The sequence below is a fragment of the Ursus americanus genome, chromosome 26 (assembly GCF_024610735.1).
Source record: "Ursus americanus isolate L20-20 chromosome 26, mUrsAme1.1.p, whole genome shotgun sequence".
NCBI classification, from domain to species: domain Eukaryota; kingdom Metazoa; phylum Chordata; class Mammalia; order Carnivora; family Ursidae; genus Ursus; species Ursus americanus.
Window position 1 is genome coordinate 2,902,335 of NC_142152.1, and position 14,533 is coordinate 2,916,867.

Below are 14,533 nucleotides of genomic sequence, written 5' to 3' on the forward strand. Positions count from 1 at the left end.
AGAAAGGAAATGCTGGGTTTTTTAAATAAGCAAGCTTTTGGAACCCAAAGGAAGTAAAAATGTCTTACCCCAAACCAGTGCTATAAAAGCACTCGTCCAACAAAAACAGAAAGGGCCTCTGCCGTCAAAGGCTGTGGCTCTCCCACAATTGTCTCTCTCTCTCTTTTTTTTTTATGGTCAGTTGGCCACTGTATAGTACATCATTAGTTTTTGATGTAGTGCACATGAAAAAATGCTCAATATCACTAGCCATCCGGGAAATACAAATCAAAACCACAATGAGGTATCACCTTACACCAGTTAGAATGGCAAAAATTAACAAGTCAGGAAACGACAGATGTTGGCGAGGATGTGGAGAAAGGGGAACCCTCCTACAGTGTTGGTGGGAATGCAAGTTGGTGCAGCCTCTCTGGAAAACAGTGTGGAGGTTCCTCAAGATGTTAAAAATAGAGCTACCCTATGATCCAGCAATTGCACTACTAGGTATTTACCCCACAATTATCTTGAAGGGAAACACCAGCTAATAACCCAAGTTGCCCTTCAAATTGCCATTTCTTGATGATTTTCCCTCTTCTTTGTGAAATCCTTGTAACCAAAACCTAAATCAAAGAAAACTGAGAGAGAAGATCAGAAAAGGAGCAAGTAAAGATCACAGGAATATTTACCAGCCTATAAAATTTGGAGACTTAAAAAAAAAATAGAGATTATTTTTCTGAGACACAAATGCATAAATAATGAATGATTTTTTAAAAAGATTTATTTATTTATTTATTTGGGGTGGGGGGAGAGAGAGAACATGAGTGGGAAGAGGAGAGAATCTCTGGGCTAAACACAGAGCCCGACATGGGTGGGGCTGGTTCTCACGACCCTGTGATCATGACCTGAGCTGAAACCAAGAGGTGGATGCCCAACCAACAAAGCCACCCAGATGCCCCAATGATGTTATTTTATTTCATTTTACTTCTAATTTTAACTTTTCCACTATTATACAAATTATAATTTCTAACATTGATATAATATTACTAGCCACATTCAAATTTCCTCAATTATCCTAATGCTGACCTTTAGAGTCTAAATTTTTCCCCAATATCCAGGATCCAATCAAGGATCACACATTGCATTTATTTTTTTTTAAGACTTTATTTATTGATTTGTCAGAGACAGAGAGAGAGAGTGCACAAGCAGGGGGAGTGGCAGGCAGAGGGAGAAGGAGACTTCCTGCTGAGCAAGGAGCCCAATGCAGGACTCGATCCCAGAACCCTGGGATCATGACCTGAGCTGAAGGCAGATGCCTAACCTACTGAGCCACCCAGGCATCCCATGCATTTATTTTTTAAAAAGATTTATTTAATTTTAGAGAGAGGACAGCATGGACACGCAGGTGAGGAGTAGAAGGAGAGAGAGAAAGATTCTCAGGCAGGCTCCAGGCTAAGTGTGGAGTCCAACATGGGACTCCATCCCATGACCCTGAGATCATGACCTGCGCAGAAAGCAAGAGTCAGGCGCTTAACTGACCGCACCACCCAGACGTCTCCATACATTACATTTAGTTAAAATGTCTTGTTAACTTCCTTTACTCTGGGATAGTTCCCTGATTTGGATGTTTCTTTCTTCTTGATTAGATTCAGGCTCAGTATTTTGGGCAAGAATCCCACGGGGGTGATACTGTCTCTTCATGTGTCACACGAGAGGCCATGAGGTTGATTTGTCCATTATTGGTGATGTGGTTTGATCACTTAGTTAAGGTAGTGTCCGCCAGATCTCTCCATCATAAAAATGTCTTTTTCCCTCTGTAATTAGTACGCGATGTAAGGGATGATGCTTTGAGACTGTGAGCATATCCTTCACCCAGTAGCTCTAGCATCCATTAGTAATTCTTACCTGAATTAATTATTACGATGGTGCTTGGAAAATGATGGCTTTGTAATTCTGTCATTCCTCTGGATTTATTAACTGGCATTCTTCTACAAAGAAAGGCTTTTCCTTCACCCTCTCTCTTTTATTTAGTGTAAATGTAGACTGGTAGAGGGGCGCCTGGGTGGCGCAGCCATTAAGCGTCTGCCTTCGGCTCAGGGCGTGGTCCCGGCGTTCTGGGATCGAGCCCCACATCAGGCTCTTCCGCTCTGAGCCTGCTTCTTCCTCTCCCACTCCCCCTGCCTGTGTTCCCTCTCTCGCTGGCTGTCTCTCTCTGTCGAATAAATAAAAATAAAATCTTTAAAAAAAAATGTAGACTGGTAGATTCTTTTGTTAATGTACTACATTACTATCCATTACTGTCATTATTATTTTTTAAAGATTTTATTTATTTATTTAACAGAGATAGAGACAGCCAGCGAGAGAGGGAACACAGGCAGGGGGAGTGGGAGAGGAAGAAGCAGGCTCAGAGCGGAAGAGCCTGATGTGGGGCTCAATCCCAGAACGCCGGGATCACGCCCTGAGCCGAAGGCAGACGCTTAATGGCTGCGCCACCCAGGCACCCCTGTCGTTATTATTTTGATACTCAAGTTGCCCAAATTTGGTTAAGGGAACCCCCTTAAACAAATTACGTGTCCTTTTGACATGTCCCCTTCAGCTTTTCTTTAAACATGTAAGAGTAGTATTTAAAATGAAAGAAAAATGGGGTGCCTGGGTGGCTCAGTGGGTTAAGCATCTGCCTTCAGCTCAGGTCATGATCCCAGGGTCCTGGGATTGAGTCCCACATCAGGTTCCCTGATCAGCTGGGCGCCTGCTACTTCCTCTCCCTCTGCCTGCCGCTCTCCCTGCTTGTGCTCTCTCCCTCTCTGTGTCAAATAAATAAAATCTTAAAAAAAATAAAAATAATTTAAAAAATAAAATGAAAGAAAAAGATTAAGGGAAATGTGGAAGAAGGAAGAACCATGAAGGACTCGACAAGAGGATACTTATGGTTTCAACTAAAACAGAGATCTTATCTTCAGCCAGAGCTTCCCATTGTCCACCACAGGGGTCCAGACATGCTCAGTAGCCATAGGAACCAGTCTAACAATAGTTTATGTGCATGGGACGTAGTCTTGTGGGAAGAACTCAAGATTTGTCCTCTAATAGGTTCAAAAACTGTGTTATACCTGGCAAATAACCTGTTGTCAGAGGGGCGGGAAAAGGTAGGAATCATCCTAAGGGGAAGGGGGGATTCAACACAACTGATTGGTCCTTGGTTGTTAAAGGAGATAGAGGTTCTCCAGATAAAGGTGTGGGGGCTGTTATATGTATCCACTTCCAGGCAGTCCTGAATGTGAGAGAGAGGCAACTCTCCAATGGAAGCTTTAACAATACTGCCTTGGGAACCTTCTAACAGGTGGTAACACAAAAGTAAGAGAGCCACTCTTCCCTTCAGCACCAGAGCCCCACGCAGCTTTGGTTCCAGGGAAGCCACAGAAGAATCTACTTTGGCTGAGGGATCATCTGATGAAACAGAATAGATACTGCAGGTGGGCTTCTTCATGAGTACCTGGGGACTGAGTCCCAGAACTTCTTCAAAGTAGGAGAGCAGGTGGACTATTCGGATAATTCTGCATAAACAGCAGAGACAAGAGCCAGGTTAATATGGGATATGGGTTACAAAATAAATAGTGCTTTACCTGGATGGCAAACATGGAAATTATAATTACTCCTGAAACAAAGGCTCAGTGGGATTCCACTATGTCTCAAGGTCAACTAGCTAGTAAGAGGAATTCACCAGGCTTGAACTCCTAGTCTAACATTTTTTTTCCACCTAGCAGAAGGGAGTTGGAGAATTCTAGAAGAATGGAAAGAGAACAAATCAAAGAGAAAAATGCAGATGACAATGATATAGAAATAGCCATTGAATGGTCTATACACAATAGTCAAAAAAAACAGGCCAGCTCAGGAGAACACCATTAAAGGGATGGGAAGGGTCAAGAATGTGCCTTACTGCGGTGAAATGAAGTGGAGAGAAAGGAGGAGAAGCTGAAACTCAACAAAAACAAAAATGATCACAAAGGAGACAGAAGGCAAGAAGTCAAAGAACGAAGAGAAAGAGTCAATTCTTTGCCTTTAATATCGTCCATTCATTCTGGGGGGCAATAACCACTCTTCGAAAGCATTCACAGGAGTCTAGGATGCCTTTGTGGAAACACTTCAACAAAAACACAACATCAAACCTTGATGAGAATGGCTGCCGGTCCCTAATCAAACCTTTCCTTTTCTATTTTAAACCCCTGAGCATCGTTTACAAGAAAAATACACTTTCCTTCCAAGACTGTTTGCCTATATGCGTTGTCTGTTGCCTCCCCCTAGTGATTGCTTATGTGATGTACACTAAGAATCCATCAACGGAGTTGCAAAATTAAATGACCCAATGATCACAATAATGCTTCTTACTTGGATAGCATTGCACGGTCCTCAAACTGCTTCCCCACACGTAGTCACTGTATCCCGACCACAGCCCTACGAAATAGGCGGGGTGTACTCTACCACCAAATTTGCCTCACACTGACCTTGCTTCAGAGCCAATTCATCAAAACGGGAAAGAGAGCAGCCAGGGGTTTAGAGTCAAACCTCCCTGAGAAGCCTGGTGCTGCCTCGCATCCCTTTGCGATTTCCACCGGTGGCTTACGTGCTGTGTCTGATCGCTGCATGTGTGAAATGGGCTTGAGATGCGGTGAGGACTTGGCGAGTCATATTTGCACTGGCTTGTGCATTGTGCCTGCGGTGAGCTAAGGCCTGTACAAATTTTACGGTGGTTGCTGCTGCGGCTATTGTTAACGGCATCTTGGAGGAGGGGTTTCCACTTCCTTAGAAATCCATTTATGTTTTCTGGACCTGCTCAGAGGCATTTCTTCCTTGAAACTGAAAAACATGTTGCTACTAAGTACTTAAATATATTTTCTTTTGTTCAGGTATCCTCATCTTCCAGTTATTTCTCCCTTTTGGGCCTGGCTTATGACCTGTTACACATTTTACTTCTAAAGAAGAAGGTTGGCATTACAAGAGTCCCCTTCTGCCATCCTTCACCTTTGGTCTCAAGGCTAGAGCCACATGCAAACCCACAGGACACTCTTTCCTGCTGTTCCCTCAGCTCCTATGAGTTTCTCTGTCTACCCCCCAGGCACCCAGTTCCTGAGCACAACCAGAAGAGCATATTCAGACCAGGCTTTGTTCAGAATGGACTGTCCTACCCAAAGAGAACGTATACCCTGGAGGATAAAGAGGAGCCAGTGATCATGAGGGCAGAAAAATACACAGGGAGCTCTTTAAGACTCTCGATCAGGGGCGTCTGGGTGGCGCAGTCCATTAAGCAACTGACTCTTGGTTTCGGCTCAGGTCATGATCTCAGGGTTGTGAGATCAAGCCCCAAGTTAGGCTCGGTGCTCAGTGCAGAGTCTGCTTGTCCCTCTCCCCCTGCTCGCTCGCTCTCTCAGATACATAAATAAATAAATAAATAAATAAAATCTTGAGGGGGGAAAAAGACTCTAAATAAGACTTACTATCTGAGCAAGGTTATAAAGTGCATGTGCACACACATAAGTCCACAGAGGTTCAGCGCAGTCACAGGCTCAGGAGCGCTATTTGGGGACAGTGTGGAGTAACTCCTATAGCTGGCTACCAAAAATAGGTCCTGCACCTGGAATGAGCAGAGGTCAGGACGAAGAACAGTTTGTTCCTGAACAAACACCTTTGACACCACAGGACCCACCCAGGCAGCCACCTAAGAAGGGTTAGCTTCTGTCTCTACTCCATGGCGGGGTCAAGACTTGCCAGGTCTCTCTTATCTCTATGAGACAACAAGTTGGGAAGAAAGAAAAAAGGGAAAGCAGGAACTACAGAAATGCTTTTATCCTGATGCCTCCTTCCTCCTGCTAAAGAAAATACCTCACTTGCCCGTCCAACATGCAGAGGACTGGAATTCTTTCTACAGCACAGTAGGAAGATACTTTCTAAAAATCATGCTCTGGGACTCAGAGACATCAGTCACACAACCAAGCCCATGCATGCTTCTCAGCAGTGAGGTTAGCGATCTCCTGCTCCCGTCCCTAAAAGGGCCAGCAGGAAACTCCATCATGGTCTCAACTCTTTCAAAGCTTCGGACAGAACTGTAACAAACCGGAGACCCACTCTGCAGACCCACCCCCAAGGAGCAAGGGTCACTTGGGAATCAGAAGCCATCTATTTGCATACAACAAAAGTCTGTTAGATTGAACTGAAGTATTCAATTGACATGTATTGCCCATGATTCAGACATGATACAGTGTTTCTACTCTGCCCTTTCTAGAAGTAAACTTCCGGATTGAGTATGAGCTGAAAATCACCTCCTGTAAGACAGAGGCAAGGACGCCTCCAATAAAATTCCTGAGCAGCAGGGTCACGAGTTACAACACAGTGAAAAGGAAACAGCCAAATCTTGGCCAGACCTGGTTTGAATCCTGGTTCTACATCTTCCTGGTTGGTGGGTCTTGGAAATGTCCTTTAATCTCTTTAGTCCTCAGTTTTCTCATTCTTAAAATGGGCATAATAATAGCAACTCAGTCTTGCAGGGAGATCCAGAGGATTAGGGGAACGTGTAAAATACTGGACCCTCTTAGGCATGCAGTAAGTGGAGCTTTCGTCCCTGCTCCCTTGTAACCTAATCAAAGGCCCCTGGTCCCATCAGCGAGAGCGTGGTAGCTGCCCCGCCATTTCACCCTGCCTGATCACACAAGATCCTCCACTGCCTCGAGGCTAATGGCCCTCACGCGGTGCCTCTTGTATTATTCTTGCTCTTAGGCTTCATTAATTGTCTCAGAAATCTGTTAGGCACAACCCTCCCGAGACTCCTACTGTGCCCCGGAATAGCTTACAATTCTTCTTATTGAGAATGAGCATCCCCCACTCTTCATTTCTTACCCCGAGCCCTCTGGGACATGTTTAAAACAATAATCAAAGCAGCACGATCAGTTGACACAAGTCTTGAATAAAAGCAGGCTGTACCTAATCCCATTCCTCTTGAGCTCATTAAATGACTTTCAGTCCCGCTTTAAATAAAGTCTTTCTTTCCAGGGGCTGAGACCGAGAAGTGGCTGAACATCTTAAAGTCCCTGTGCTAGCTACTTGGGTCCTCCTCCTCATTCTTCCTGAGTGCCACCCCCCACCCCCGCCCCGGCCCCTTCCAGCTCATCCTCACCCTTCTCTTTCAACACCCTGCCTGGTTTCTTGCTCTCCTGCCCCAATAGCAGTTTACACATGCTAAGCCATTTGCCTCCTACAACAAACCGACATGTCCATTACTATTATCCTTATTTTCCAGACGAGATGACTAAGGCACCCACATGTCTGAGTAACCCAGGACCACAGAACCGGAGGACACCCAAACCCACCGTGCACTTAAGAGCTCTTGGCCATCTTAGAGTCCTTCCTCTTCCCCAAGCCCTGACCGGGTCCTGTCCCTTTGCCTTCTAAGCCAGCCGACTCCATCCTTTCTCTCATCTGCATCATCCTGCTTTAGCTTGGGATCTCACTGCCACTTGTCTGGACTCTTACTGCTGCTACCTCTCCACTGGCCTCACTGCCACCAATGTATGTCTCCTTCCCCACACCACCCTCCACATGGCCATATCATTCATTTGGTCCTTCGCTCATTTAATAAAACAGTACTAAGCAGCTGTCATGTGCCAGCCACTGTAATAGCTTTAGGGTCAACCAAATGGCAAGATAGTCCCTGACCCCAAAGGGCTCTCATATTGGGAAAGTCAGACAGACAAACCAAAAATACTACTCAGGGATAATGGAAAGGAAGACTGTACGATAGGTAAGGTGGAAACTCAGAGGAAGGACTACTAGGTTCTGCCCAGCATTGTGTAACAATTACAATTGATTTCTACTGCAAATCACTACAGTGGTTTAAACATAATTGGTGTTTTGTTATTGTTTTAAACATACTCAGAAGTCTGGAGGTGAGAAGTCACAGGGATAGGTCAGAGTTTCAAAGATCTGGGGGTTTCTTCTTCTGCTATTTCTTTGGTTTGTCCTGCATGCCACAAGATGACTGCTGCATCTCCAACCATCATGTCTGTGTTCAAGGCAGATTAAAGAGAAAAGGCAAAAGGACTAGATCAGCTCATGTGTTCCTTTTCTTTCTTAATTCTTCTTGACTCAAGAGATTTTGCTTTCCTAGGAGTCCCTCCTGTAAACTTCTACTTAGGGTTCACAGCCCAGATTTAAGCTACACCACCACCCTTAGCTGCAAGGGAAGATGGAAAAGTGAATATTTGGCTTTTCAGCCTCCGTAATGGGAGGCAGCAAAAGGAGGAGGTTGCATGTGGCTGTTAAGTGGACAGGCCACATATGCTCAGAAAGTTTCAGAAGATTATTTGCTATGGTCTGAATGTGTCCTCCCAAAATTCTTATGTTGAAATCTGCCCCCCAGGTGATGGTATTAGGAGGTGGGACCTGTAGGAGGTAACTAGGTTATAAGAAAGGAGCCATCATGAATGGGATTGGTGCCCTTATGAAAGAGGCCCGAGAGAGCTCCCTTGCTCCCACTTCCACCACGTGGGGACACAATGAGAAATATGTGACCAGGAAGCCAGCTCTCATTCCATCATGCTGACACCCTGATCTCCAACTTCCAACCAACTTCCAACCTCTAGAACTACAAGAAATAAATTTCTGTTTTCAAGCCATGGCATTTTGTTATAGGAGCCCAAACGGACTAAGATATGCTTAAGCTGAGTCTTGATTCCTAACTGACACTCCATAAATGAGTGCCATGACGGATGTGCTGGTTCTCATTCAGAATGCTCTAAGAGTGAAACTTTACGGGCAGAACTGCCTTGTAATCATTATCATGTACCTGCTCAACAGTAGGAGATGAAAGTGGAAACACACCTAACAGTATCCATCACCACCTCCTGTACCTCCTGCTCCGAACCCTCCTCCCACTCTGCCACTCCCTGCCCTACATTCCCTTCTTGCCTGTGCACAGCTGCCATAAACGTATTGTAGCATACCCATATTTACAGGAAGTGCCTTTATTCCTAGGGAATGCCAAAAAGCAAACAAGCAAACAGAAACCACCCAAGAAGTGAAGCCAAAAGGAATGGGCTTAACCTTGATATGGTCCAATACCAAGAGGCTACTTCCTGTTGAGATCTGTAGAAAATCCTAACACTGGAACCAAAATTAGAATAAGACAAACCAATCAATTAGGCTGAGAGATGGTGCTCTAAGGATCTAAATTGGTTTCCTGGCAACAAGGACCCAATTACCCTGCCTCAGACAAACCTCAGCGCACGTGCCAGCTCCTTGCAAGTGTTTACTATATGAGGCTGATCTAGTTTACCATGAGAGGGAGGAAGATTACCATCACCCAGGGCACTGCACACGTGGCATCTCACTTTCCCCACCACAACTCGGGGGTAAATGGCTGTGCTCTATGCGGGACTATGCTCCAAGGCTGTAACATGCTGTGGGAACAAATAAGCCCCAGTGGTTAAACTAAGATTATTTCTTGCCCACCCAGTATGCTTCTGCACAGTTCTCCTCCAAGCACGGACTCTGGGACCTCCATCAACCTGATCCCGCATTCCCAGCCAAGGGGATCTCTCACCTGCACTTGCCTCGAGGGCAAGAGCATCTCTATTCCGACTTGCTGCTTACTTCTTCAACTCGTAGGCAGCTGGTGGTACCTTTAGCTTTTGTCTGCTGAGGTCTTTCCCTCCTTCCAATGGTCCTTCTGGACAGAATCCAAGGCAATCCCACTGGCTTTCTCCCCCCTGTGCCTCTTGTCTGGCCCATGGCAGATATTTACTATCTTCCATTCTGAAAAATTTGGGTAATGCAAGCCATTCAGCATAGCCACCTCTTCTCTAACCTGCCATCAAAGCAACCACCTTTTGGCCTTTGGATTTTCCAGGAGTCATTCCCCAGCCCACTCTTTCCCAAGTGCAGAGGATGCATTACAAGCTCTAGAGATGGTCCCATGCGAAGCCCTCCCTCTTGACTGGAGATGGGGCCCCTCGACCCACCACCTATTTCTCCCCTTTGGTAGAGGTGGGACAAGAACAGCGATCTTTGAAAAATCCTCTTAACTCATTGCTAACTTCGAGCCCTTTTATGACATCAGAGTGGACGTGGAAATTAAAAGCAGTAGCACCATTTCCCCCATCTTCCATTTTCAGTCCTACAGGTTTCAGAATCTCACTTCACACATTTGCTTCCACTTTTAATCCGATTTGGAGCTCTCTGCCAGGCATGTGTGAGGGACAGGGGTATGGAACTTAGTTTATTACAAAAGAACCGGAGATATAATGGACCGTAGAGGAAGGGATAAAATCAAAAGGCGTAATTTTTTCAAATGTTGTCAAGAGGCTAAGGCCTCCATAAGGGCAAATGACAGGAACAGTGGCATTTAGAGGCCAAGAGATCTAAAACAATGTGGGATTGTATCAGAGAATAGGATATCGGAGAATAATTACAAGGTTCAAGGTGTGGGCGCCTACAGCTGTGATTAAGGATTCTGAGATGGGAAGATTACCCTGGATTACCCAGGTGGGCTTTCAATATACTCACAAGGGTCCCCATAAGAGGACGACAAGAAGATCAGAGGAGGAATTAGATGTGACAACAGAAGCTAGTGTTTGGAAGATACAAGCAAGGGCTGCTCACCAGCCAAGGAATGCAGGAGGCCCCCGGAAGCCAGAAAAGGCAAGGGAACAGATTATCCTCGAGAGCCTCCAGAATGAATCAACCCTGCTGACACCTTTCGTCCACTGAAATTGATTTGGGGCTTCTAGCCTCCAGAACTTTAAGACAGTTAAGTTTATATTGTTTGAAGCTGCTAAGTTTGTGGTGATTTATTATAGAGCAATAATCAACTCTACAGGAGTCAAGGTCTAAATCTTTATTCCAATGGATTCTTCCTTTAAGGAGAGAAAAATCCTAACATTAGTCAGTATGAAGAGTAACATTCATGCACATTCAGGTTTGGAGTAGTGGGGATAGAGAAATTCACCAAAGAGGAAAAAAGCTTAAGATAAACTTGTTTAAAAAAAAAAATACTCCTTGTGTGGCATAACCTGGATATACCAAGAAACACCAAGAACCCAGAAAACCACCAATTAGCACTTTCCATCTTTTTTAAGCTTTGGGAAAATTCTGTTTTCAAGATAGCAGGCTGACATGCTGCATTCTCTCTCTACCTCCCCGAATATGTAGAAATTATAGAAATGATATAATTAGTAAATATTTAGAAATGTTTGAAAACGAGAATTCTCATTTGACAAGAACCTGCAAAGAAACTGCAAAAGAAGAAAAGGAAATTAAAAACAATAACGCATGATTTTCAAAGTGTGGTGACCAAACCCACATCAGCATCACTTGAAACTCATTCCAAACTGCAAACTCTTGAGCCCCATTTCAGACCTAATAAGTTAGAAACATGGTTGGAATGTATCAATTATCAATTTGAATCTAACAAACAGAAAACATCCATTCTAGAACTTCAATTGCTTGGAATATTTAAAAATACTGACCACGGGCAACCAAGAATTGAAGAAAATTCATTGTTGCACTCGGGTTAGAATTTACTAGAGCCACATTATTACTTGCATAGCTAGCAAGGAAAAAAACCTAGATGTCCAGGGCTGAAAAGCCTGCACAATTTAGATGGTGATGGAGATATGATTGTCAACACAATTCATCAACATTAAGTAAGAACGAATTTCCATTTCCTACAACTATCATCTATAGATTACAATACCCTGTTTTAGACATTTTTAAATGAATACTGCTTTTGAGGAGATGAACAGCAACTCTGCATTTTGGTAATGAATGAAATCCCAAGAACTCTGTATTGCATAGCTCAGAAAGAACCTGCTCTTAACGCAACAGCTTGTAACTTGATTCTTCACAGCAAGAGAATACATAAATGTAAGTAAGACCTTCACCCACCTCTATGACTCTGTTTCCTGTGTTCCTGAGATCACCAGAAAATAAACAGTACCCAATTCTTTCTCATTTTCTAACTGAAGACGATAAGAACTAGCCTGGTAAAGTAATTTGAGATTTCAAATTACTTCATTTAAGGAAATCACTTCCTGTCAAAGCGTAGCATTCTTGCTGATAAATCCTCTTTTATTCTAAACGAAAACTTGTTTGTTTATAATTTCTTTCTTCTAAAGTCTCCACAAATTCAGGAAATTGGTGTCATTTAAGTCATATTCACAGACCAAATGCAATATTAGGAAACAATCCTTAAAAAATCCATGATGTTGGCCGCCTGGATGGCTCAGTCAGTTAAGCATCCAACTCTTTGATTTCTGATCAGATCATGACCTCAGGGTCTTGAGGTCAAGCCCCACGTTGGGCTCTGCATGGGCATGGAGCCTGCTCAAGATTCTCTCTCTCCCTCTGTTCCTCCCCCTCTTGCTTTCTCTCTCTCAAAAGAAAAAAAAAAATTCTGGATGTGAAAAATACACACCGCAAAAAAAATAATCTCTTACCTTAAAAGAAATAAAGTTACATAAAATTTTCATAAATTGGTGGTATTTTAAATGTCCCTTAGAGGAACATAACAAACAAATTGAGACATTTCCACAGTTAAAAAAGAAGTAATGCTCCAGGTATAAATTTTAAAGCTAATATTGAGCAAATAAATAGAATGATTTATATAAAGTTCAAAAAACGCAAAATATATATTGTATCTGGATACATGTATATATGTTAATTGCATAACATGAAATTAAATGATAAACATCACCTTTGGTGCAGTGGCTACCTCTGGAAAGGGAGGGAAATGGGATCAGAGAGGGGTATACAAGCTATTTAAACTGGACCTTATGTTTTATTAAAAAAAACCAAAACCTCAAGTTGGACAAAATGTTAGTATTTGATATTGAAGGGATACGTAGGTTTCTTTCCATTATTTTCCATGATTTTCTGTATGTTTAAAATACTAATTTTTTAAAAAATTAAGAACTGAAAGACAAAATCCCCACATATCAAAATCTGTGGGCTGCAAAGTAGTACAGAGAACTTACAGTCTAAAATGAATTAGAAAACAAGAATTTAAAATAAAGAACAAGTTGACAAAGTGCAACAAAATAAACCCAAAAAAGACTGAAAATGTTATTTTTAATTCATGAACAAATGAATTAAATATAAAAAAGTATATACAACAAGAAAGTGCCAACAGAGTTGCCCAGTGTTGGGGAAAAAACAACACGCTAAGACCAGCAGCTTTAAAACTTCTGGTCTCAGAAATGCTTTACACTTTCAAGTTTTTTTGTTAGTTCTATAATAGTCAACGTACTAGAAATTGAAACCAAGAAAAATTTTCAATGTTCATTTCTTATTTTAAAATAACAAAATGAACATGTTTTCGTGAAATATAACTTCATTTTCCAAAATAAAACCAACCAAAAAGATGTAGTGAGAAAACTGGCATTACTTTACACGTTTGCAAATTTCTTTACTACCTGGCCTAATAGAAGCCAACTGCTTCTGGGTGCAATCTGCTGAGATATGCTGTCTGGGGTGAAGTATATGAAGAAAATCTGGCTTCACACAGATACGTCATTGGAAAAAACAGAATAGCAGCCATTTCAGACCACTGTGGATATTCTCAGACACAGTAGCAAAACTCAACATGTTGTAATTACAGATGAACTGCAACATGGAGTCTGAAACCCCATCAAGTGAGCTTTTGGCACTGTTAACCCCGAAATCCATTAGTTTATCTTGCTTTTTGGAATGGACCTTGTTACCATGCATGATTTTGTGAACACTGTACATTGGTCATTCTCCCTTCCCTATAGGTTCTCCTCAACCTGAGTAATTTCCTTAACGCTTCCTGCCTCAGTTGGCTGCAAGTGGCAAGGGGAGTCACTAGAGACACAGGACACAGGACTCTCTCTCTTTGGATGTTCCTTTCCTCTCTCAGCAATCTGCTTTTAACACACTGGGGAAAGGTGGACAGTTGAGGACGGAAGAGAATTATAAAACTGTCCCAAATTGGAATAGGCCATGTTGTGAACTTCCTGCCACTTCAGAGGCAAAAAGATAAATGTGTATTTGGGTGGGATGTTAAGGGAGGGGACACAAATTAATGAGATTGGACTAAATCCTTAATTTAATAATTTAAAATTATTTTAATTTTTAAAAATGCAAACATACAAAGGTTGAAAAATAATACGATTATGCATTTCCTCTGAGGAACTAAGCTGTGAAGGGAGAGGAGACTGGCAAAAGAAAGGTGGGGTTTCTGTTTGCTTTTTTCACATGGCAGAGACACGGGTACCTTTATAGGCAAGAGCCAAGGAAAAAGATGGAGAGATGATGACAATGATGATATGGTACCTGGCCTTCAGATCAATTTTCCAGTGGTTTGCTGAAAGCAGCCAGGTTAAGGTCTGGGGCAGTCCAAATCCTCAGGCCAGTCATCACTGCCCATGAGGAGCCTCTTCAGTTTATCTCTACATACCTTAGAAATACTATCTGGTGTACACAGGATGCTACGAAAAGGCACCACTTCAGATAATTCTCAAACTATAAAAACGAGTTTCATCCATTCATTCATTTC